The 27,411-nt window shown below is 45.4% G+C and overlaps 1 protein-coding gene across 1 annotated transcript in view; it reads right to left on the reverse strand.

The window, feature by feature from the left end:
- Positions 1-3,593, reverse strand: part of CDK4 (cyclin dependent kinase 4) — a 62,122-nt gene extending 58,529 nt beyond the window's left edge. The window contains exon 1 of the mRNA XM_089692729.1: positions 3,477-3,593. The gene's annotated coding sequence lies outside the window, so the exon portion shown is untranslated. The remainder of the gene's footprint in view (positions 1-3,476) is intronic.
- Between the last annotated feature and the right edge of the window lie 23,818 nt (positions 3,594-27,411).

Here is a 27,411-nt window from a genome sequence, read left to right on the forward strand (position 1 = left end):
TTTGCAGTACAGAGCCAGAATTGAATTGTATGAGATTTCTTTGTGACATTTCAATAAAGTTTGTTAAAAAAAAAATGTGAACAGTGTGAGGTGCCGAGATTGGTTCAATGGCACTGTGGTGATCCTGCTGGACTGCACTGCACACCAGACGCTGTGTTGTACTGCAGCAACTGGTGTGAATGGCCCTTAGGCTGCTTTCAGACCGATCTGCTTTTGTTGCATTCTTCGATTCCAAAAAGCGGAAGAAAACTGCATTCCTTTAAATCCTATGGCGCCCTTCACTGATCCATCACGCTTCAATTGCAGTGAATAGAATCCTGCTTACTGCATTTTTGGTGCACCTTTGTTCAGAAAAAAAAATGCACCAAAAACGCATCCCTTCATTGAAATGAATGGAAACCACATCAAAAACGTAACGCACCTGTGGGAAGTGCTTTGACCAGTGGGGAAAAACGCAGCACAAACGCATCTAGAACAAAATACAGCACAGCTTTTTTCAGCAAATCAGTGCAAAGGTAGCCCAAGTGGGCAGCACAGTGGCTAAATGGTTAGCATTTCCGACTGGCAGTGCTAGGGTCGTTGGTTCAAATCCCAACCACGGCACCTACTGCCTGGAGTTTGCATGTTCTCCCTGTGCCTGTGTGGGTTTCCTCCGGGTACTCCAGTTTCCTCCCACACTCCAAAGACATGCTGGTAGGTGAATTGGTTCCTGTTTAAATTGTCCCTAGTATGTGTATGTATGAATGTGAGTTAGGGACCTTAGATTGTACACCCCTTGAGGGTTAGGGACTGATGTGAATGTACAATATATATGTAAAGCGCGGCATAAATTGATGGCGCTATAGAAGTACCTGAAATAAATACATAATGTGAACATAGGAAAGCAATTTTTATTTGCCTAGTAGTACAAGTTCAGAACTGTTCGTTGGTGGCCCCGTAGACTTTTAAATGGGAGTGTCTGATAAACGCACATGTACAGGTTTTTCAGGTGCTCCCACTATAGTCTATTTGCCCACAAGAAAACTTGTGTACTTTTTTGAGCAACAAGTGACAAACATTCCAATGTCCAGGTGAGAATGATGGGATCCTTCATCCTGAGCATTGTGAACCTAGCCTTAATTGGAACATCTATGCAGGCTGCAGTTCAGGCAATTTCTGACGCGGTTTAGATGTTTTTTTATTGTGTTTTTTTTTTTTGCCAATAGGAATGTATGGCCGTTCTGTTCATGTAGTGTGACTTTGATACGGCTTTACACTTTCTGGCACTCAAATAGCCTCAAAGTTGTGCCAAAAAACTGTGTGTCCCAAGTCACGTTAGTTAGGATTATGGGATAGGGTAGCCCTCTACCCTAACCCCAGCGCTTAAAGTTGATCTCCACCTTTTGATATACTTGGCCCAAATGAACTATATCCCTCACTATAGTATGCAGGAACCTTTATGTGTCCAAAGTCGCATGTTAGGGCCACTTTGCAAGCACCCCCGGGTTATGGTTAAAGCGGATCTCCACCTCTTGATATAGTAGACATCGTTCGCTTGCACCAGCCTCACTAACCTGCGAGGCCGCTGGATGTATGGTATAAACTGTAGCTGAGGCTACATACAGCACACCGCACTGTGTTCCGGGTTCCAGCTCAGACTTACAGTCTCATACCCGAAACACAGTCTATCAGTGACACTCAGCCATTCAGAGTAAGTGATGTATTCTAGCTATGAATACAAAGCTTCATCTGATTGGCCAAGTCACAGGTTGTGACATCATCAGCCTGCCTCTCTGACTCAGAGAAAGCCAATCAGAGAAAGCTTTGTATTCACTGATAGAACACATTGCTTACTCTGAATGGCTGAGCACCGCTGTGATAGACTCTACTGTGTTCTGGGTACGAGACTGGAAGTCTTGGTTCAAACCCAGAACACATATATATAGTTTATAACACACATCCAGTGGCCTCACAGGTTAGTGAGGGGCATCGTTCGTTTAGGCCAGGGGTCTCCAAACTTTTCAAACAATAGGCCAGTTTATTGTCCTTCAGACTTTAGGAGGGCTGGATTGTGGGAGGGAGAGGGTCCCGCCACTGGCGCCGGCGGGAGGGAGAGGGTCCCGCCACTGGCGTCGGTGGCATAGGGTCCCATCACTGGCGTCGGTGGCATAGGGTCCCATCACTGGCGTCGGTGGCATAGGGTCCCATCACTGGTATCAGCAGAAGAAATCGTGGCTCATTGTTGGTGTCAGTGGAAGGAATAGTGTCTAATATCATTGGGAGCAATAGTGCCACAAGGGCCGGATAAAGGCTAGCAAGGGGCCACATCTGGCACTCAGGCTGCAGTTTGGAGAACCCTGGTTTAGGCCAAGCTGGATATGTCAAGGATATCAAAAAGGTGGAGACCAGCTGTAACCATACCCCGGGGGTGATTTCAAAGCGGAACTAACATGCGACTTTGGACACAAAGGTTTCTGCACTACTGTGATGCTACTTGAGCACCAGAGTATAAAGTCGCACCACATGAACAGAACGGTCATACTTATTATACAAGATTTATTTAGCGCCAACAGTTTACTCAGCGCTTTACAATATAACAGGAGACAATTCAGCAACAATACAGTTCAATACAAGAGAGATAGGAGGGCCCTGCTCCTTGGAGCTTACAATCTAAGAGGGAGGGGCTGGTGGTACAAAAGGTAGTAACTGTGGGGGAAGAGCTGATAGGAGAGAGAGAAGTTTTGGTTATTAGCTGAAGGCATACTTTCCGATTAGCAAAAAAAAAAAAAAATGCAAAAACACAGAAAACCGCAACACTTGCGTTTTTGGTGCAGGTCCATTGAAGTCTATTACACGCAAAATGCAATCTGCTGCAAGAAAAAAGAAAGTCTAGTCTTTCCAAAAATGCACAGGTTCAAAACACACAGATGTGAACTAGATCCAGGAAACCATGGCAATTGGACGGTTTCTGCAAACCGGAAGCCTTGAAGTCAGGGTAACGTGACATCACACCCCAAACCAAAAATGACATCTATTGCTGCGTACCATTCATTAGATTTAGTTTTCTAAGGATTTTTCCCCTGGTGAACTGAGTAGTAACGCCTCCTGTATGAGAGTGCCCCCACTCTGGATGAAGGAGCACAGGGGGCACAGCAGCAGTGTACACATCCTGCATTGCTGTGCCCTGCGCACATGGCTCCTTCAAGTGAGGACAGTGGAGTTAGCTACATGTGTCTGTCCTGGAGATGAGATCTATTGTGCGGAGCACATGGCCTTATCATCAATGGACACAGGAGGATCCCGCACCCCTCCCTCTTCTACCATCCCCCCACCTTCACCCTCCTCATCAGGTCACAGCTCGGCACAGCTGTGCGGACCTCCGGGCGCCCCCCTCTCCCCGTGACCAGCCCGCTCCTCCACCACATCCCCGGAGATGACGCCTACACACACCGATCACATCACCGAGGAGATCCGGCCCGGCATACGTCATCTCTTACCTAGGAGCTCAGCAGCTCTCAGTCATGTCTGTCCTCAGTGTGGAGCGATCCTTCCTCCGTCTGCAGCTCACATGTCACCATTCAACACATCCACACCGAGGAGGACAATCACTTCCTGTCACACGCCCTCTGCTGGGCGGGTCTCAACCCCGACTGCCCCGCCTCCTCATCGCTGGCTCCGCCCTTCACACATCCCTGCTGCAGGGCCAATGACTCCACTGGAGAGTTCTCCGTGTACCAGATATAGTCCGACGTGTCTTTTCCTAGGTTCGCTCCGAAGAAAGGCGGACTGACCATTTGGAAACTCGGACACTGCCCTAGGGGTCAGTAGGGGGCCCCATGAGATGCCCCTGGTACTTTTTTCATAGGCTTTTTTGAGTTTGGGCAAGGGCCCCATGATCCCCTATTGCCCGGGGGCCCCATGAGTTGTCAGTCCGCTCCTGCTCGGAAGTGTTTTCCACCACGTTTTGCAGAAACAGCAGTCCATTTAACATGTTTTTGTATGGGACACATTCACATATCCGCATTTTCACCCGGTGTGTTTTTTGACTGCAAAAAGTTGTGTTTTGGTCCTATAGACTTCAATGGAAATGCAGAAAAGCATATATTGCGTTTTAAATCTGCCTAGCAACAAGAAAAGCATAATTATGTTTTAAATCCGCCTAGCAACAAGACAAAAAAAAAATGTCAAAAACGCAATGCAGAAATGCCTCAAACGCAACCTGCATAGGTGCGAATCTAGACTTAAACGCATAGGCGAGACAAATGAATGGATTTCGATGAACCTAGTTTACACCAATGCAATGCCTTTGTGTGCGCTTAGGGGCCATTCACACCAGAAACTGCCTATTTTTGCATGCACAATAATGTGCATATTTACATGCAATTACAGTACATTATTTATTTCAGGTACTTATATAGCGCTGTCAATTTACGCAGTGCTATACATATATATTGTACATTCACATCAGTCCCTAACCCTCAAGGGGCGTACAATATAAGGTCCCTAACTCACATTCATACATACACATACTAGGGACAATTCAGACAGGAGACAATTCACATATCAGCATGTCTTTGGAGTTTGGGAGGAAACCGGAGTACCCGGAGGAAACCCACACAGGCACAGGGAGAACATGCAAACTCCAGGCAGGTGGTGCCGTGGTTGGGATTCAACCCAATGATCCTAGTACTGCCAGGTGGAAGTTCTAACCATTTAGCCACTGTGCTGCCTTATTCCTAAGTGTTTGCATGCATTTTTTATTAAATCACTTCTGTCTTTTTGGGCTTATATGTGTGCTGCATTTACATTACCTTTTTTTCACATTTGCGTTGTGAGAAAATGCAGCTTGCTGTACTTTTTTTCAGTACACAGTAACGGTGTGAATTATATATATTGAATAACCCGGAGTCTGGACTGTATGCAGTGGGAATGCCTTAAAAAAAAACGCATCTCACTGCATCTGGTGTGAACGGGCCCTTAGTCTAGGTTCACACCTATGCACTTTCCGCTGCGTTTTGCAGAAACGCACAGCAGTCCATGTGACATGATTTCCTATGGGACAGGTTCACATCGCCGCGTTCTGACCCGGTGCGTTTTTTGGAAAGGGTAAGCTTGGGTTCACACTCATGCGGTGCGGTACATCGCATGTGATTCGCACAGGAACCGCACCGCATTTCTGTGCGGTGCAATTTGAGACATGTATTTTGGTATGGCTCTAATCGCACCACACCCGCACCAAATAGTGCAGGACCCTTTTTTTGTATGCACCAGAATTGGATCACGTGGGTGTTCACACACTTGCGATCCGATTCTGCACATCGCACCGCGTTTTGCAAACTGATTTTGGGGTGTCGCTAACTTAAAATACACATCCGCAGTGGTTCGAATGAACAGGGTGTGAATATGATGCGGTGTGCAAATTGCACAGAAACCGGTGTGAATTCTGCACCGTATCAGTGTGAACCCGGGTCAGGGACTTTTTAAAATGCAAAACATTGTGTTTTTGGCTCTATAGACTTCAATGGAGACACTGCAGAAAAGGATGTAGTGCATCTTTTATGCGTTTTGCATTTCATTCTGCCAAGCAACAATTTGAAAAAAATGCATTGAAAACACAGCAAACGCAAACTGCATAGGTTTGAACCTAGCCTTAAGTGGCAACGCCGTGAAGCACACATAAAAACCCAAAGAAGAAGAAAGTGTTCTTAACCACTTGCCGACCACAGATAGCCGAATGACGGCTACACTGCGGCCGGCCAGTTCTGGAAGGGCGTCATATGACGTCCCCCCAGAACGCGCTCTCCTGCGCGCCCCCGGGGGCGCGCATTCGGCAATCTCCATGATTGCTGTGTCCTACGGACACAGCTGATCACGTGATGTGGTAAAAGGCCAATCACAGCGGCCTTTTACCACGTGATCAGCCGTGTCCAATGAAACGCTGATCACCGGGAAATGCAAGTGCCGGTTCTCGGCTGCACTTTCCTCACACTGTCAGAGAGCGAGAAAAGTACTGCCAAGAACCTGCAGTTGTCAGAGCAGGGATCGGTACCGATCATCAGGGCACTAATGATCAGTTCCCTGATGATCGGTGCCCAGCAGTGCCACCCACCAGTTCCACCCACCTGTGCCACCCAGCAGTGCCACACACCTGTGCCCAGCAGTGCCACCCACATGTGCCCACCAGTGCCCAGCAGTGCTGCCATTCAGTGCCACCAGTCAGTGTCCAGTGGTTGTGCCAGTCAGTGCCCAGCAGTTGCACCAGTCAATGCCTAGCAGTGCCGCCTATCAGTGCTGTCTATCAGTGCCACCTATCAGTGCCGCCTATCCGTGACACCTCATTAGTGCTGCCTATCCCCGCCGCCTCATTAGTGCTGTCTATCAGTGCCGCCTCATTAGTGCTGCCTATTAGTGCCCTTCCGTGCTGCCTCATCAACGCACATCAGTGAAGGAGAAAAATTACCTGTTTGAAAAATTTTATAATAGAAAGAAAGAAACTTTTTTTTTTTCAAATTTTTTGCAATTTTTTGTTTATAGCGCTAAAAGTAAAGCGCCCAGCGGCTATTAAATACCACCAAAAGAAAGCTCTATTTGTGGGGAAAAAAATGATAAAAATTTCATATGGGTACAATCTTGCATGACCGCGCAATTGTCAATCAAAATGCGACAGCACTGAAAGCTGAAAATTGGCCTGGTAACGAAGGGGTATACAGTCAGGTCCATAAATATTGGGACATGGACACAATTCTAACATTTTTGGCTCTATACACCACAATGGATTTGAAATGAAACCAACAATATGTGCTTTAACTGCAGACTGTCAGCTTTAATTTGAGGTTATTTACATCCAAATCAGGTGAACGGTGTAGGAATTACAACAGTTTGCATATGTGCCTCCCACTTGTTAAGTGACCAAAAGTAATGGGACAGAATAATAATCATAAATCAAACTTTCACTTTTTAATACTTGGTTGCAAATCCTTTGCAGTCAATTACAGCCTGAAGTCTGGAACGCATAGACATCACCAGACGCTGGGTTTCATCCCTGGTGATGCTCTGCCAGGCCTCTACTGCAATTGTCTTCAGTTCCTGCTTGTTCTTGGGGTATTTTCCCTTCAGTTTTGTCTTCAGCAAGTGAAATGCATGCTCAATCGGATTCAGGTCAGGTGATTGACTTGGCCATTGCATAACATTCCACTTCTTTCCCTTAAAAAACTCTTTGGTTGCTTTTGCAGTATGCTTTGGGTCATTGTCCATCTGCACTGTGAAGCGGCGTCCAATGAGTTCTGAAGCATTTGGCTGAATATGAGCAGATAATATTGCCCGAAACACTTCAGAATTCATCCTGCTGCTTTTGTCAGCAGTCACATCATCAATAAATACAAGAGAACCAGTTCCATTGGCAGCCATACATGCCCACGCCATGACACTACCACCACCATGCTTCACTGATGAGGTGGTATGCTTAGGATCATGAGCAGTTCCTTTCCTTCTCCATACTCTTCTTTTCCCATCTCTCTGGTACAAGTTGATCTTTGTCTCATCTGTCCATAGGATGTTGTTCCAGAACTGTGAAGGCTTTTTTAGATGTCGTTTGGCAAATTCTAATCTGGCCTTCCTGTTTTTGAGGCTCACCAATGGTTTCCATCTTGTGGTGAACCCTCTGTATTCACTCTGGTGAAGTCTTCTCTTGATTGTTGACTTTGACACACATACACCTAACTCCTGGAGAGTGTTCTTGATCTGGCCAACTGTTGTGAAGGGTGTTTTCTTCACCAGGGAAAGAATTCTTCGGTCATCCACCACAGTTGTTTTCCGTGGTCTTCGGGGTCTTTTGGTGTTGCTGAGCTCACCGGTGCGTTCCTTCTTTTTAAGAATGTTCCAAACAGTTGTTTTGGCCACGCCTAATGTTTTTGCTATGATGGGTTTGTTTTGTTTTTTCAGCCTAATAATGGCTTGCTTCACTGATAGTGACAGCTCTTTGGATCTCATCTTGAGAGTTGACAGCAACAGTTACAAGAGGTTACAACAGCAAGAGGTTACAATTTGCCAAAGAGCACATTGACTGGCCTAAAGAGAAATGGCGCAACATTTTGTGGACTGATGAAAGTAAGATTGTTCTTTTTGGGTCTAGTGGCCGGAGGCAGTTTGTCAGACGACCCCCAAACACTGAATTCAAGCCACAGTACACTGTGAAGACAGTGAAGCATGGTTGTGTAAGCATCATGATATGGGGATATTTCTCATACTACAGTGTTGGGCCTATTTATCGCATACCAGGGATCATGGATCAGTTTGAATACATCAGAATACTTGAAGAGGTCATGCTGCCTTATGCTGAAGAGGAAATGCCCTTGAAATGGGTGTTCCAACAACACAACGACCCCAAACACACCAGTAAACGTGCAACATCTTGGTTCCAGACCAACAAGATTGACGTTATGGAGTGGCCAGCCCAATCCCCGGATCTTAATCCAACAGAAAACTTGTGGGGTGACATCAAAAATGCAGTTTCTGAGGCAAAACCAAGAAATAGAGAAGAACTGTGGAATGTAGTCCAATCATCCTGGGCTGGAATACCTGTTCACAGGTGCCAGAAGTTGGTTGACTCCATGCAACACAGATGTACAGCAGTTCTCAGAAACAGTGCTTATACAACTAAATATTCATTAAGTGATTCAAAGGAAAGCAAAATCTTCAAACATTTTTCAGTTTATATAGTGAATGTTTGAGTTTGTAAAGAAGAATACAAACACTGCTATTTTTTTTGAACAGTCTAATATTCTCTTTTCTTCAATTTTTTTAGAGGAACAACACAAATTTGATATATTTTTCTTCATGTTTTGATTTGGAATAGAATGTGTAGTGGTCCCAATGCATTTGTGTGTATGAAAATAAAAGCTATTATTTTGAACACAACTATATATATATATATATATATATGTGTGTGTATATATATATATATATATATATATATATATATATATATATACATACATACACACACACAGTGAGGAACAGAAGTATTTGAACACCCTGCGATTTTGCAAGTTCTCCCACTTAGAAATCATGGAGGGGTCTGTAATTCACATTGTAGGTGCATTCCCACTCTGAGACACAGAATTTAAAAAAAAAAAAATTCAGGAAATTGTGAGATGGGGAAACAGCTCTCATTGTTTGAACACTGTTTGTGTGCAGTAAATTATTGTGTGGAGTAAATTAAATGTTCGGGACTGACATTCTGTGGTTTGGCCACAGGATGCCACTGTTTTCCTAACACAGCCTCAGACTGCATAGATATTTCTATATTTATGAAGAGGTGGGGTTTTCACATTGAGTTGAGGGAACAGGAAGAAGAGAGACAGCAGCCATGTTTTGTGGATGGTGAATGCAGGAGCCGTGTGAGCAGAGAATCTGATGGCATCCAGGTGTGAGAGCATCCCTCAGTAACCAGAGCTGCAGCTAAGTGAAGCTGATCGTGTCCAAGACCCTGATCCTGTTCAGAGAAAGGAAGATTGCTGCCAGGAATGCTGATGAGAGCAGAGGAACAAAGCAACATACATTGTGATACCACATGCTTGTTGGAGAGACATTTGCTCTGTTCAGAGTCACCAGCGGATGAAAAGCAGACCCGGATCGGTAAGATCGTGCACGCACCTCATTTCAGTGTTGGCGCCTAGAGACTGAGACCAGGCCTATAGTTATTTTGTTAGGGTCTCTGTTTGTGTCAGGCCACAAGTGTTATTACTGATCATTGGAAGGACTTCATAACTTAAAGTGACATTTCACATTGGAGAGCTGATAAAATTCCACAAACTCAAGCCAGTCTGGCGTTTTGCTCAGAAGGAATACTCAGGCACGTGATACAGGACCAGTTATGGGAGGGGGAATACTGTAGATTTGTGTAAAATTGTAAGCTATTGTGCTTCACCGCAGGCTAGCCCATACCATACAACCCATTCACTGATTCCTGCTCTTTTAGGGTAATAACGGGTAAGGTGTGGCAGCTTATTTGTGCCCGCCAGTAGGTAAATGACTACACCTTCTACCTTCATCCATCAGGAGGTGCCGTGCTGTGCAGCACAAGGGTCTCAGCCTTTAGGCTGGGTGTATGTAAATTTATTGTATGTTTTCAGAATTTGTGGTTGTGTTTATTTGCCACATCTGAGTAAAATTCTGTTGTGGCAAAAGCTGGTGTTGGAGTTGCTTTCCTTGTTCGTGACTTCACTGTATCCTGGGGAGCCCACCCCGGTACACAGCTTACAACTTGGCGTAGTCGGCAGGATATAGTGACTGTTATGGATGGGAATGCGGCGGGAGATCTTCCCCCGGCTCCAATGGCATCGGTCCAGGACCCAGTTTAGGGTGCGCCAGTGCAAGACCAAGTTGCCCCAACACCGCTGATACAGCTTGCCCCCGCCCTGCCCATACCAGTAGGGTACATTCCCGTGGGGGCGTTGTTGAGTCACCTGCCAAAATTTGACAGGAAAAATATGACGTTGCAGGACTGGACTGAAAGAGTGAAAAGTGCGGTTAGAATGTGTAACCTGACTTCCGAGTTGCAGCAGAGGTTGCATTGGGGGCTCTAGAGGGTGACGTCAGATGGACATTGATGGTAAGGCCTGAATCTGAAAGAGACACCCTAGAGAAAATATTCTCCCTGCTGGAGAGAGCCCAAGGGGGGCGTGCTAAAGTAGTGCAGCTGTGGAGCCATTTCTTCAACCGACCACAGCAAGAGGGCGAGACCCTGATGCAGTACTCCAATGCCCTACAGGAGACGCTAAATGAGGCCATGGGAGCTTTCCGGGAGGTGGACCGGCTACTACGAGACCAGTTCATTGTGGGGCTCTCCAACAAGTTCTTACAGGACAAATTACAAGAGATGACCCAGACGGCGCCCAACATTACATTCTACAGCATCTACTTAGCCGCCGTGGAGAGAGAGGAAGAGTGCATACCTGTGGTGGCGAGAATAGTGAGTAGTACTCATGCTACAAGAGGTCAGTCTGCATTTGAAGACTCGGAATCCTTAAAGGATATGGTCCAAGCCTTGCGGACAGAATTAAGAGAACTTCGGCTGGAAGTGTCCCAGATGAAGGCAGAATCTCCCCGGCCTCCGGAAATGACCCCAGCACCCCGCACCACTCCACCCAGGATAACTCAGCTGCGGGGGCACGTCAAAAGGGGCTTGTCGACAGTACGGCCATATGGCCAGAGAGTACCCAGAACAGATGAAGTCCGAGCCGACGTTAAACATCCGACCACCGCAGTAGCTGGGCATCCTGCGGCGGTACACCAGAAGCTAAGCCCTAAGCATGAGGAACACGACCTGTATGCCAGCAGCCCCGTTATGGAAGCCGAGTTGGAAGGCCAGAAGGTATGCTGCCTAGTTGATACAGGGTCGGAGTGCACCCTTATGCCTCTGGAGTTCTTCGAAAGACACTTTGGACATATGATGGAGCCGGAAGACGGGAGCGTCATCAAGCTGACGGCTGCCAATAACAGAGAGATGGACATCCGAGGAATAGTCTGGATGCGGGTCCGGCTGTGTGGGCAAGACGTCGGCAAGAAGGGGGTCGTGCTAATGGATCATTCGTCCCGGAGAGGGATGGACGTGACACTAGATATGAACGTGCTGAGAGACCTAGACCATCAACTTTATGCCAAAAAAAGGCCGAGGTATTGGCAACACCGGCCAACCCAGAAGGTTCTACAGCACATGGTGAGGAGCTGTAGTCTGCGAAAGGGCGACATGTCCGGTTGACCCATTGGACATGTGAGGGTGCTGCGGAGGACCCCGGTGAAGATCCCGCCTCGACAAGAGCGAATATTGATGCTGGACGACAACTGAATGGACTGGAGGTCCTGATTGAGCCCGCTTACCAAGAAGAAACACAGACTCATCCACTGGTAGCCCAGGCCCTCGCTATTGTGAAGGATGGATGTGTGCCTGTACGCTGCCTCAACGTTGAAGACGTTGTGAGTTAACCGTCCCTGGGAATACCTTGCTGGCCGAAGTTTATGTGTCCGAAGGGGATATTCCTCGACGGAGGAACTTCACGCTACGGCCAGATAGGAGATCATCCTGGACCTATGCTGTAGAGGTCCATTAAAGGGCAGGCTACTACAGGAGGTTTATACCCAAGTTTGCTCATTTGGTGGGCCCGTTAAATGAGTTATTAAGGGGCACTGCAGGGGACCCAAAGAATCGTCCCATCGAGTGGGGACCCCGGCAACAAGGGGCTCATGTTTGGGAGAGGCGAACGGGAGATTGAAGATCTCCACATGCCCGATCCGATGGAACCACCACCGAGAAATACTACCACATGGGTGCAAGAGCACTGCCGCTGGCTGAGAGCGACCCACAAGGTTGTGGGGGAGCGCCTTATACAAGTGGTATACCCCAATCCAAGACCGGTGCAGAAGGAGGGGTATGCCCCGGGTGATCGAGTGATAGTAAAGGCAAGCGGCCGTCTGGAAAGTTGGATGGGCGGTGGGAGGCGGTCCCATACACGGTGAAGAGGAGGCTAGACCCTGCCATCCCGGTCTATGAGGTAGAGCCAATAGGGACTGGGGGGCCCTCACGAAACTTGCACCGTAATATGTTGAGGCATTGTAATTTTGATGAACCAGTGTGCGTGGACGGGATGGTTCCTCCTGCTCAGAGTACAGAGGAAATCCCCTTAGAGGAGGGGGAGGAATGGTGGGTTGTCCCTGCCTCGGTACCCACAGAGGCTACAACCATAGCAAGTTTGCTACCAAGGGAAAGTGTTGAGAGGTCAGCAACTCCTCTCCCATTAAATGTGCCTGACGTCCCCAGTGCTTCTGAGCCTGTCACTCTACGAAGGTCAACAAGGCCCAATGCTGGTGTGCCCCTACAGCACTATGCCCAGAATGAGTTTGTATGGGGAGGGTTGCCGAGGATGACAACCTCTAGTGGGGTGGCATGTGAGATGGGGAAACAGCTCTCATTGTTTGAACACTGTTTGAAGAAGAGAGACAGCAGCCATGTTTTGTGGATGGTGAATGCAGGAGCCGTGTGAGCAGAGAATCTGATGATCGATTATGTACACATTGGGTACTCTACCTCAGGACACTCGTACTGCCTTGTCATGACAGATCATTTCACAAAGTATGTGGTGGCTGTACCCACCAAAATAGATTTTAGATTTTTTAGACAGATAGATAATTCTTTTGGTGGTATTTAAATACTGCTGGTTTTTTTTACAGTGAAAAACTGTTTTCCATACTTTCTGGTTAAGTAAAACTGCCAGAATAGTACAAAAAACCCTCTTATCCCCCATCCCCAATTATTCCCAAAAAAGTAAAAATATAGACTGCAGGTATGTGTTTGGAAATTGACTAGCATCAGGACTATACACTAGGTCTTGAATAAGCATCAATTAGAAAAAGATAATGCAGTTTTTATTTTGCAATACAAATTAGGGTATATCCTCGAGGGCAGCCGCGGCGCCGGGGGGCGCGGGCGGCCCAGGGGGCGGGGGCGCCGGCGGGCGAGGCCGGGGTGCCGGGGGACGGCGCCTCGCCTCGGCCGGCGCCTAGCAGCTGACTTAGAATTGGTGCGGACCAGGGGAATCCGACTGTTTAATTAAAACAAAGCATCGCGAAGGCCCGCGGCGGGTGTTGACGCGATGTGATTTCTGCCCAGTGCTCTGAATGTCAAAGTGAAGAAATTCAATGAAGCGCGGGTAAACGGCGGGAGTAACTATGACTCTCTTAAGGTAGCCAAATGCCTCGTCATCTAATTAGTGACGCGCATGAATGGATGAACGAGATTCCCACAGGCTACACAGACACCTTGCAGCCCTTCCCCAGCATCTCTCTGCTCTGAGGATGGCTGGGATCTACAGTCCCACATGTGGTCCCTGCACTCCTATCTCAAATCCCTTCCTACAAAGGCGGATTTTAAACAGTGTGTGAAGCGTATTGAAAGCACATACAAGCAGGAAATTTCTGATCTTAAACAAGACATTTGCGTACGTATGGAAAAGATTGAAAATACCACTGACGGCCTGTGTAACGCCTTACAATCCCATGAAGAGACCCTTAACTCCCACACAGTCTTAATACAACAGCTCATGTACCAGCAGGATGACATTGAGAACAGGAACCGCCGTAATAACATACGGATTTGGGGCATACCTGAAACCATCGAATCTAAAGATTTGGCTGCAGCGGTTACCGCCATATTTAACCAATTACTACAACAGGCCAAAGACGCCCCTATTGAGCTGGACCGTGTACATCGCACAATGGGCCCTAGAAACCCTAATCCATCTTTCGTCTGTGATACCCTTTGTAGGGTCCACTACTTCAAGGTCAAGGACGCCATTATGCGTGCGGCTAGCATGCAGGATACCATCCTCTTCAATGAAGTGCCGGTGATGCTCCTCCCTGACCTGTCCCGCCAGACACTAGCCATGCGCAGGGCCCTACGCCCTCTCACTCAGATGTTACAGGAGAGACATATTCGCTACCAGTGGCGGTTCCCGTTTCAACTACACGCCTCTCAGAATAGAAAATCAGCACAATTTCGTACTCCTGGGGACCTGTCCACATTTCTCAGTGTGTTCGAGTTGCCTTAAGTGTCCCTCCCGGATTGGCCCTTCCGGATCCCGACCCTGGCCTCCCATTTTCCTTGTCCTGGCAGTGGTCTGATCGCAGGAAGAAGAAACGTTCCAGATCCTCCTTCCAGCAGATCCCAGATCTCCGAGTCAACTGGGAGGTTTCTCCCCTCCTTTCTCCTCAAGTTTTTGATATAACCTGTTGGTTGCTCTTTTTGGACCTGTGCCTTACACTTAAGCCAGTTGTTTGTTGGGCTCCGGGGCTGTGACTTGGGGCTGGCCCTTGGGTTCTGCCACCGACGTTTGCTGCGGTGGACGGAGACGCCTTCGGCCATAGTCTCGGAGGTCCTGGGCCCCCTTATTATTATTTTTTTTTTTTATTTATTCATACCCAGTTGTTACTGTGTTATGCTTATGTTTATTGTCAGGGGGAGGGGGCTAGGGGTTCTTCCCTTTTTTTTGTGTTCTCATGCCTGTTCGAAGGTTTACTCAACATGTTTCATGGGAGGAGGTCATCCTCACCGAGGGTGGCCTTCTTCTAGGTTGTTATTTGCCTGCAGGGGACCTGGTTCGGGATCAGACACATGCACCTCTGACGTTCCCCCGCTAGGCCTTCAGTGTAATACGTAGTACCACACTGTATGTTATCTAGACAGTTCATCTGTCTATTAGTTTTTTCTGCTCATTTTCCTTTTTTCTGCTCTTTCCTCCTCAGCTTTTTCCCCCTTTTCGCTAATTCTGCCTTTCTTACCTTTTTTTTTCTCTCTCTCTCTCCTCGGGGGTCAGGGTTGGTTTGGCGGAGCTCCATTGGTGATACACTCTCCCCCTCTTTCCTCTACCTCAGATAATTATGACCCTGATCAAATTTTCCTCTATTAATTGCAGGGGCTTTAACACCCCAGAGAAGCAGAGCCAGATGCTATACTTAAATCGCAGATCTTGCTCCTCCAGGAGACTCATTGTCGCTCCGATGGTATCCCAGCCCTACACAACCACTATTATATGCAATGGTATCATAGTAATAATCCGCAGGAGCGATCTAGAGGTGTATCGGTGGCTTTTCATCATACGTTTGGCCCGGAGGTCTTGGACTCACTAGTTGATCCAGCTGGTCGCTATCTTTTCCTTAAATTGAAATATCATAATTTCGTCTTTACAGTGGCGAACGTTTATGCTCCCAATCAAGATCAGGCTACATTTCTCACAGCGGTCCTTTCCAAATTGTCCGCTTTTGGGGGTCCCTGTTTTATTGTCGGAGGAGATTTCAACATAGCTCTTTCTCCGGATCTAGACACCTCTCCAGGTAAATCTTCTTCCTCCTCCTCGTTCTTATCGCAAGTCAAATCATGTTTGCACGACTTACACTTAGTGGACGTCTGGCGTATCCAACACCCTTCGGAGCGAGACTATAGTATTTACTCCGCAGCTCATGCATCCTATAGTCGTATAGACTATTTCTTTGTTTCATAGTCTTTTCTAGATTATCCGATTTCATCCTCTCTCGGTCATTTCTTATGGTTGGACTACGCCCCAATCCATCTTACACTTCAAGACAGACCTTCGCCTTTATGTCACTTCTCGTGGCTCAAAATTCTCTTATGTGTCGCGGAGGTTAAGAAGACCATCCAAGACTTTGTTTCTGATCACGCATTGGACACTACCAGCCCTTTAACTCAGTGGGAGACCCTTAAATGTGTCCTTCGAGGTGTTCTTATCAAACACGGCTCTCGCCTCAAAAAGGCTCGTACAACAGAGATGCGTCGACCTTTTTTCACTCATTGCGCGCTTAGAATTCTCCCATAAACGCACACTAGATCCGGTTCTCGCAGTGACCTTATCTAACACTCGTAGAGACTTGCTCCAACTTTTAGATTCCTCCTCCCTTGTTGCCTGAGACAAAGCGCGCACCACTCATTACTCCTTAGCTAATAAATGTGGCCAACATCTGGCGCGTGCACTCCACCCTCGACCGTCCCGTCGACCGATCCAACATATCAAGGTGCCTGACAACACTAAACTCCACCACAACAAAGGAATCTCTTCTGCGTTTGAGCGTTATTATTCTCAATGTTATAATTTATTTGCGACTAACCCCGCTGCCCCTCTCGTTTCCTCTCTTAAGAACTATATCCCACTATATTGTGGAGACAGAGTTGCCTGTTTTGGAGGTCCAAGATGTTCTAGATTTGGAGGAGCCCTTCTCGATCACAGAAGTTCTAGGGGCAATTAAGGTCCTGAAATCTGGTAAATGCTTGGGCCCGCACGGGTTTACCCCACGATTTTATAAAACATTTGCTGCCCAACTAGCCCCACTTTTAGACCTGGGTTTTAATCTTATTGACGACCTGAATGTACCTTCTTCGGCTTTTTTATCAGCCAATATTTTGGTTATCCCTAAGCCGGGTAAAGACCCTTCTCTCTGCAGTAGCTATCGCCTGATGCCTCTTCTTAATCTGGACGTTAAGCTTTTTGTTAAACTTCTAGCAAACTGCCTCTCTTCTTTTTTACCAACCTTGATCCACCATGATCAGGTTGTTTTTGTTCCCGGTCGTGAAGCAAGGGCTAACACTTCTAAAACAATGCACCTTATTTCTTATATTAAGCAGCACGATTTAAGGGCTTGCCTCCTTTCATTTGATGCTGAGAAGGCATTCGATCACGTAGATTGGCGTTTTCTTCATCTCACCCTAGAACAGATAGGTGTGGGTCCGCGTTTCCTAGCTCGGATTATGTCCCTTTATTCTCGTCCTTCGGCGTCTGTCCTGGTGAATGGTACAGTTTCTCCACCCTTTCCCATATCGAATGGAACTAGACAGGGTTGTCCCCTCTTGCCCCTTCTTTTTGTTTTAGTAATGGAATATCTTGTGAGAGCTATTCGAGCTAACGACTCAAACATTTTGGCGTCCGCACTCCCTCCCCACACCATAAACTATCCCTGTACGCAGATGACCTTTTGGTTTACGTCCAACAGCCACTTACCTCACTCCTAGTCTTTTCCATGAATTCTACAGATTTGGTCTCTACAGTAACTTCAAGCTTAATATCTCTAAAACAGAGACCCTGAATATTTCCTTACCTGACCACATATTGGCGAATCTCCATTCTAACTTCTCTTTTCAATGGCGACCAAAGGCTATTACGTATTTAGGGGTCATGATTTCTGCTGACCTTAATGCTCTATACTCCCTTAATTATTTACCCCTGCTTTCCCGTATTCGCACAGACCTGGCTTTATGGGGCGCCTCGGCCCTGCCCTGGTACGGCCACATCAACACCCTCAAGAAGAATACTTTACCTAAGTTTCTGTACGTTTTTCAAACTATACCGATTACCGTGCCTAAGAACTTCTTTCTCTCTCTACGCTCCCTTTTGATTTGATTTATTTGGCACTGAGGATTTTCCAGATTAAAATATATGTTACTCACTTACCCGAAGCTCGGAGGCGGAGTGGGTTTGCCAGACTTTGAGTTGTATTATAGAGCCACTCTACTAGCTCGGATGCTTGATTGGTTTCCCAGACCCTTCCGTAAAGCCTCTTGTATGATAGAACAAGATCTATCCTAGATCGACCTCCGGGCTTTACCATGGGGTTACAGCCAAGACAATCAGCGTTTTTACAGTCTGTCCCTATTGACTGTGGTTGTACTCCAGCTGTGGTATAAATGGGGTGTCATTGCTCTCTTATCCTCTGACCCCTCTCCTTTATCACCCCTATTTGACAACCCTGCTCTCTCTCCAGGGTTTGGCTCTTCTGCTATCCGTCCCTTTACACGTGCCTCCTGGCTCGAGAATTTATTTGCCCCCAGTCGGGTCTCCCACTTCTTCAGGGTAGATCTAAGGATTGGTTAACCACTTTACATCTTTCTTCATTTTGCAAATATTTATATTCTTCCTCCTTCACTCAATGCCCACTCTCTGAGTTTGAGCGGTTGTGTTCCCTCCTGACCCGCTGAGCTTCCCTCTATAAAGTGTTACACAATGCACTTCATTCTGAGCTCCCTCCCTATACCAAGGCATGGAATCGAGACCTAGGTAAAGACATTTTGGCGGTGGACTGGTCCATGTCCAGGGGCGGAGTGACAACTCATGGGGCCCCCGGGCAATAGGGGATCATGGGGCCCCTGTGTCCTTGCCCAAACTCAAAAAAGCCTATGAAAAAAGTACCAGGGGCATCTCATGGGGCCCCCTACTGACCCCGGGCCCTCGGGCAGCGCCTGAGTTTCCAAATGGTCAGTCCGCCCCTGTCCACGTCGTTACACTTCACCCAGGAAAAAAACTTTAAGCTTTTTTCTCGCTGGTATAGGAACCCCCTTTCCCTGCACACAATTTTACCTCTACATCCAATCTCTGCTGGCTTTTTACTAAAGCTGTTGGTACGAAGCTCCATATTTGGTGGGATTGTGACCAAATACAACCATTCTGGCGACAGGTTTTTGCGGTGTTTCACAGGGTCTATGGTGAGTCCTTGGCCCCTGCGCCAGAGATTTCTCTACTCTCTATATTACCGGGCTCATTGACAAAGCAAAAGAAAAGCCTATTGCGCTTTCTTCTTTCTGCGGCTCATCAATTGATACCCCTTTTCTGGAAAACAACCACCCCCCCCATCTCTTCCACTGTGGGTGTCTGTACACAATGATATCATGCGTATGGAGAAAATGCTGGCGTATTCCAATGATACCTATGATAAACACAAGTTACTGTGGTCGGTCTGGCTCCATTTCTCCTCCTCTTCGTGAGGGCCCTGACTGATTTGTGCTTGCTCCCCCGATTCCATTTTTTCCGGGGGGTCCACCGGTTTGGCCCTGTGGCTCACATCGGATGTGGCTGGTGGGGTCGCCCCGAGGGGTCCTGGAAGAGGACAGCCTCAGTCCTGCTTTTTGCCGTCCCCGTCTCCCAATCACCCTCTCTTCTTACCTTTCATTATCTCTCCAACTGACTTCTCCTTTTTTCTCTTCTCCTTCTATTTTCTTCCTCCCCTTTTTTTTGTTTTGTTTTGTTTGGTTCTTGTTTTGTTTTGTTTTCGTTTGGATTCTGATTCATATTCTAGTTTATGCGGAAATAGCTCATTTTGTCTCCTACATCTCGTCGTGGATGCCCTCCTCGACACAATATTTATTCATATCTTCTTAATACATGCCATTATGTTATTGATCCTTACATTTTTCTTTTTTTTTTTATATGGAACTATGTTCACCTATTCACATGAATCATTGTCACATTTGTGCGATGGCTTTTCTTATGTATGTGCACTTGTACCTGTTTTCATTTTTCCTCCATGCCATGTACTGTTAAACTGTTGAAAATGGAATAAAGACAAATTTGCCTTTAAAATCGTGCCAAAATGCTACACCCATCCTGAAAGATGAACAACTGATGGGGTGAAAAGAACCTCCGCTCTCTGTCACTAAAGGCCACTGATGCAGCAAGAGAATCTTGCAGAGGTGCAGGAGATGTGCAGGGAGTGGAATGAAGAGGTGTGTGGGCCTTTTTATGCCCACTTGTCTCATTGAGGTACTGAAGCAAACTCCAGCTTACAGCCATGAAGTCTCCAGAGCAGTTCAATCATCTTAGTGATAATTCATGGTCTTTGGTGACAACCTTAGCCTCCTTCAATGAGCTGCCACAGACACCAATTACAGCAACCCACTAAAAGTCTACTGTGGTGATGAATTGTGCCCCTTTAACCATTCGATACAGTCACCATATACAGTATCTCTGCTAACTACTCTTACATTTGCAGATCAGGCAAAATGGCAAATTACAAAATATGAATTTCCTGAATATATGTGCTACACCATTTGTCAAATCTGTGGCAAATTATACAATTCCTGAAATGTTTATTTCTCTCCATATTAGGTTGGTCACCATGGAAATATTCAGGAAAATAAGAAAATGTCTAAATTGCTGATTCAATAATTAATTAGACTGAACTTACATTGTTGTGTTTCTGAGGTTTATGTGATTATTTTGGTAGCTCTAAATTCAGCACTCCACAGCTCATTGAGGATTGTACTTGCAGAATGTAATGTGGCAGAATGCATAACATCAAATATTTATTTATTTATTTCAGGTACTTATATAGTGCCGTCAATTTACGCAGTGCTTTACATATATATTGTACATTCACATCAGTCCCTAACCCTCAAAGGGCGTACAATCTAAGGTCCCTAACTCACATTCATACATACACATATTAGGGCCAATTTAGACAGGATCCAATTAACCTACCAGCAAGTCTTTGAAGTATAGGAGGAAACCGGCGTACCCGGAGGAAACCCACGCAGGCACAGGGAGAACATGCAAACTCCAGGCAGGTGGTGCCGTGGTTGGGATTCGAACCAATGACCCTAGTACTGCCAGGCGGAAGTGCTAACCAGGGGCGGGCTGACCATTTTGAAACTCGGTCACTGCCCGAGGGCCCGGGTCAGTAGGGGGCCCCATGAGATGCCCCTGGTACCTTTTTCATAGGCTTTTTTGAGTTTGGGCAAGGACACAGGGGCCCCATGATCCCCTATTGCCCGGGGGCCCCATGAGTTGTCAGTCCGCCCCTGGTGCTAACCATTTATCCACTGTGCTGCCCAGAAATGTAAAAAGTACATTTCAGTTGTAGTTGAAGCTTTAAGTAATAATAAGATCAATTCTATGTGCCTGACTGGGCATCTCTGGCAGTCCTCAGCTGTTTCTTAATTTATGCAGGATTTTGTCTTTATGATGACACAAGGTGGCCAGCAGCTATCGCAGTCTCACTGGCTTAAACTAAAGATGTTGTGATCCACTGGCCCTGGGCTATTTGTTGCCACTTTCCAGGTTCTAGTAAATATGTATTGCTATGTGTTTCCCTGTTGTATGTGTACTGTATATGAATGATCAAACTGGCAGTTAATCCACATTACGGTTACAATATAAGTATACATTCACTCTGGTTGCAGTTATTTTAAATAGGTATCTGCTGTGTCTAGGAATGGAGCTGTGGGTGCAACTTTCTGCTGCACACATGGAGATTGTAAGAGAATGACTCCAAATGGGTCATTCAAGGAAACCTGTACTGGAAAAATTGTGTAAGATGACATTACTTGCCTTTCTTTAAAAATTCCAGCTTCCTGGCAGTCTCTACCTTCAGTACTCTGAGTTACTTAATGGGAACAAACATACAGATCAGGAACCTCAGGATGAAATGAGAACTCTTTAGCTAGGGAATTAGCATTTTCAGAAGGTCAGCAATAGATTTCTGTCACAAATGTTGCTTTATGCAAAAGACACTCCTTCTGAGACCCAGTATGTATGGAAAATATGGCAACTTGCTGTCAAGCCTATTGACTTCATTGATGTGTGCTTAAGCACTTTTCGACCACAATATGTAAATGTATGGCTGATATCTTCAGCCATAACCCCTGTATTTTTTTCAGCTAGCGGCTGGCTTGCTCATGAAAGCATTAGCCACTGGATAGCTTTCATTAGCGCCCCCTGCCTCCCGCCGATGTTTTTCGGTCTTACGGTTTTAACTGGCGCTGAAACGATCAGATGGTGAGGCCGGCTGGTCACAGAAGTGATGGGAGAATTTATTGTTTTTGTTCACCTCTATGGCCTTGGAGGACTGAAGCAACGTCATGACAGATGTGGCGGATGTAAACAATTTTTTTTTTTTTTAAACATTTTTTTCTCTTTTGCTTTTAAAGGTAAAGGAAAGATTTGGGGTCTTTTTGACCTGTCATCCTGATTTCTATTACAAGGGATAATTACATTACTTGTAATATGAATAAAAGTGATGTAAAAAATAATAAAGGGACAGTAAAAATAAAAAATGTTTTAAAAAAGTTTAAAGCACCCCTATCCCTCCTTGGGATGGGGGTGCGTTAAACTGGTAGGTTTCTATTTACTTTCCATAACATCATCTTTCATAGTTTACAAAAAATTGGGTATATATTGTGTTTTGTTTTGTTTTAATGTATTAAAATGTATTTATTTTTAGAAATTGAATTTGAAAAACCTCTGTGCAAACAACTTGTGACATAAAAAATTGCAAAAATTGTCAATTCATTCTCTAGGGTGTTTGCTAAAAAAAATATATATAAAGTTTGGGGATTACAAATAATTTTCTAACAAACAATACTGATTTCAACTTGTAAACAAAAAGTGCCAGAAAATAAGCATAGCAGATTCATCTGAAGTTTGAACTTTCCACACTGTAAATAAAGCTGGGGTGCTTGATGTTATCTGTATATAAAACACGGTATATATAAAAGGAATGTATTGTACTGATAGTGAGATGAAACAAAACAGACTGAACATTTTATGTTTCTCCTACGGTAAACTTAAGTTTTTAACTTCAGCTACTAAAACAGTACTAACATTAGAAAGAGAAAAATTATGCACAATGGAATTGTAAGCTGCTTTGAATAACTGCTGGATACACTGTACAGTGTATAATTTATAAAAATGGCCGCGCCGGTATGCACACGTGCGACCGCCACATAAGGCTATATAGGGGATAGAGGTCTGTCATGCTGCTGTTGGCCTCCCCTCTGATGATGTGCATTGGCACGAAAGGCCTTAGGAGGAGCCAACAGAGCGTGACGTCTTAGCCGCCTGGAGCTACGAGGAGGCCCGGCGGCCACCATATTTTAGGGTCAGTAACACCTTGCATTTCATTTTATTGCTTTTAGTGTTTCTACCCTGTTTTACTTGCATCATTTTTATAATTTTTGGTTTTACCATACTACACTATGAGGCACTTTTTTGGCTCCTATTGGAGCTAATAACTTCCAGGGTATCCTATTACCCACCATTACCACCGGAGGGAGTTCTATATCCAGAGGAAAAGTCTATCCAGCCTTAAGGGGATCTCTGGACCTGGAAGCTGCTTATTATACACCACTAAGAGGGAACATCAGGACCATCTGCTCCCAGACGAATGCTTACCTTCCCCAACAGATGAGGGATTTCCAGTGGATATAAATCAAATGCGCATACCTATAACGTGTCTGGTGAGTGCGCATTCTTATCATTTGATCCCTACGCAGGATCCTGCGACAACTTGTCTGGACATATAATATCACCTGATGTATCAGCCATAACCTCTCTTTGTGCTACATATCACAGTGTGTCTCTTAGATCATTTGAGAAATATATGTGACTTTCTAGATACACAATTTAATAGCGCCTCACTTTTTATTTTTGTATATTTTGGAAGGTTTTGCTGAGATTGTCTTGAGTGCATTGGCTGCTGACTGGAGAGCGCTCACTTTTTTATTTTTTCTTTAGTGTATAATATATTAACCAGCATGTTATACCTGCTTTCTGTCCAAGCCATTTTTAGTTTTCAGCACTGTGACCAACCAAACCAAGACAGGGGCTTTTAGAGGGGACTAGGGGCTAGCCTCCTATGGGATCGCTGTTCTTCAGTCAAGGACAAACTTTGATAGCATACCAATGCAGCGCCCATACCCATTGTCCAGCACCATTTCCATCTGGACCAGCCTCTCCTGCTCCATCAGCCATTCCTCCCAAGGATGTTCACCTAGGACTGGTATTCGCAATGCAAGCTGATCACAAAAATGCTGCTCTGTGGTTGAAAGTAATTCTCCCTGGACAACCTAAACCTCCTTGAGGGTCTCATTCCACAGTCTTTTTTTAATCGCACCCTTCCAGTCCAGCTCACCTTCTCCCGAGAAAGAGCCATTAAACTAGGCCAGAGCTTCCTGCAGTCTCCACTGAAATTCAGCTGCCATTTCCTGTCCTTCTTCATCCATAATCTCAGTGGGTTGAAGGCTAGCCCCTAGTCCCTTCCAAAAGCCCCTGTCCCAGTTGGGTCTATCACATTGACTGTCAATTACTCGACCGTACAACACTGTACTTAAATTAGTTTTATATCATTCTTTTGAGACAGATATAGCTCTCATTTGGTGTTATTTAATTGTCACTGTTTTTTTATTTTTTAAAAACTTTGCAAATAAATAAGCTCCCTTCATAAATGTAGGTTAAATGTAAGTTATAGAGTCTTCAAACTATGGTATGTATATTTGAAACGTTCTGACTGGCCCGAAAATGCAAGGACAGTACAAACAATCCCAAAATGACCCATTCTTGGAAAGAAAACACTCCAAGATGTTTAGTAAGAAGCATGCAACATTTTTTAGAAAATGAAGAAAGTAAAGAAAGATGTTTATTTTTTCAATTCCTCACTAACAGCATAGCTATATTTACACTCCAAAACAAATTAATCTATTCGTTCCGAGTATGGAGATACCATATGAGACTTTTTTGCTGCATAGATACATAGAGGGGCCTAAATTCCAAGGGGCACCTTCAGGCTTCCAAGGGACATAAAGAAGGCATTTGATTTCCTATCACATTTCCTAAGGCCCTGAAGTACCAGAACAGGAGAAAAATTAACACATTGTTCAAAGTAGACTTTCCAATGTATTTAATTATAGGCATAGTGAATCTTTTGAACATTACATTTTGTTTTGCCACAGTTTTTCAGAAAAGGAAGAAAGTAAATGAAAATGTATTTTTTTACACATATCTGTCAATTAATAAGATATTTTTCCCACACAGCATGGGCATACTTAGAATTACACCCCAAAACACTCTTCTATTTATCCTGAGCATAGGGATACCACTTATATGAGACTTTTTTTTTGCAGCCTAGTGGCATAGAGGGGCCCAAAATCCAAGGAGCATCTTCAGGCTTTCAATGGATATAAAATTAGGCATCTGATTCTTAAAAAAAATTCACTTTTTTTTTTTACACAAAGTTGTAAATTATTAGGATATTTCTAGCACACATCATGGGCATACTTACGAATAAACACCAAAACACATTCTGGTACTCCTCCCAAATATGGGGACACCACATATGTGAGACTTTTTTGCAGCCTATCTGCATAGAGGGGTTCAAAATCCAAGGAGCACCTTTAGGCTTTTAAGGGTTTGAATTAGGCATCTAATTTCAAGACTACCTTGCGGTAGGGCCTGGGATGCCAGGACAGTAGAAACACCCACAAAATAACTACATTTTGAAAAGTAGACTTCCCAAGGCATTTGTAGGAGGTACAATGTGTTTTTGAAGGTGTCATTTTTGCCACAGTTTTCTGGAAAATGTGGAAATAAAATTACATTTTTTTTTCTTTACATGAAACTGTAAAGTAATAAGATATATCTAACACACTGGACATACTTAGAATTTCACCCCAAAACACATTCTGCTACTTCTCTTGAGTATGGGGATACCACATTTGTGAGACTTTTGCAATGATTGGACTGATTATGTACCGGGCACTGTATCTTGTGTGCTGTAATGCTCACCACTGTATAAGTAATCAGAAATATAGCTTAGTGTAGCTGATGATGAAGATGAAGATGATGAACAAAGGGTAAATAAAAGTGTCCCTGTGGTTCCAGGAGTGCAGTTGTGGATGGCTGAAACTGCAGTCTTGCAGGAACCTAATCAGCGGGATGTGCAGATGGGTCAGTTCAGGTAGCAGGCAGAGATGTGGTCAACAAACAGGCAAAGGATTGGTCCCTACAGCAGGCAGAAACGGGCTCAATAAACAGACCAAGATCAGTATAGGTGGAAGACAGAGGCGACACTAGTGTGGCAGTGATCAGGAATACTATTGCTCGCTTACTTTGGTCTGGTACCTAGTCATGAAGAACACTGTTGCTGGTTTACACAGGTCTGGTGACACTGGCACTGAGGTTGCAGTGATCAGGAACACTGTTGTTGGCTTACATTGGTCTGGTGGCACTGGGACTGGTGTGGCTAGTCATCAAGTACACTGTTGCCAGTTTACATGGGTCTGGTGACACTGACCATAGTGCAGTGATGATTAGAAACATTGTTGCTGGCTGAACTGGTCTGGTGTGGCAGCGATCAGGAGGACTGTTGCTGGCTGCACTGGTATGGTAACACTGTACTGGTGTGGTGGTGATAAGGAACACTGTGGATGGCTGCTCTAGTCTGATGACAATGTGCTGGTGTGGTGGCAATCAAGGACACTGTTGTTGGCTGCACTGGTCTAGCAACACTGTACTGGTGTGAAGGCAATTATGGGCCTGGCTGACTGCACTGGTATAGTGACACTGTGCTATGGTGGCTAGCAATCAGGCACCCTGTGGCTGGCTGCACTGATATTGGAAGTGCAGTGCAATCTTAAGCCTGCTCAGTTCATCCAAGTAAACTACAGTATACCTCTCCCTTTTTGACATTTTAAAAAAGAGCCTTAAAAAAACAACCTCAATGTTTAAAGCTGGCCATATATTGTTGTTTTTTCCAATCAGCCAGAGGTCTGAACAAAAAAAATCTAACAGATTTCTCCATCCACACAATCAAGATGGATGGAGGAATTCATTTTCCACCGAAACATTGTATTCTGACAGTGGCACCTGCAGCTTTCAGAATACACTGATCAGTGGTTGTAGCTGATTGGCTGCAGACGCTGATTGAGAAAAACATTCCAAAACGGCCTGTTGACAGAAGTTGATCAAACAGTCAACTTCTGTTGAGCAAGGATGGTTACAAACTGTTCAAAATTGGGCCAATCCCTGGCAGTGTATGATCAGGGCTATCCATGGCTGAACAGACAGACATACCTCCCAATCGTCCCGGACTCAACGGGACCAGCTTGAGATTTCAAGGAAATCCCGGTGTCCCCCAATTCCAGCTGGAGTCCAGAGCCCAGTGCTGGAACTCGATCAAGCACTGGGCTCCATTAATGTACCTCACAGGGGTGTGCTCTCACCGGGAATGTAGGGTACCTGCCCCGCATCTCCTGTGGGGTGCCTGGGCATACCACAGTCTGCCCCTGGGCAGCTTCAAAGCAGCATCATTAATTGGACTTGCGATTTT

This window comes from Staurois parvus, unplaced genomic scaffold (assembly GCF_062004578.1).
Source record: "Staurois parvus isolate SC_StPar_1 unplaced genomic scaffold, SC_StPar_1.0 ptg000023l, whole genome shotgun sequence".
NCBI lineage: Eukaryota > Metazoa > Chordata > Amphibia > Anura > Ranidae > Staurois > Staurois parvus.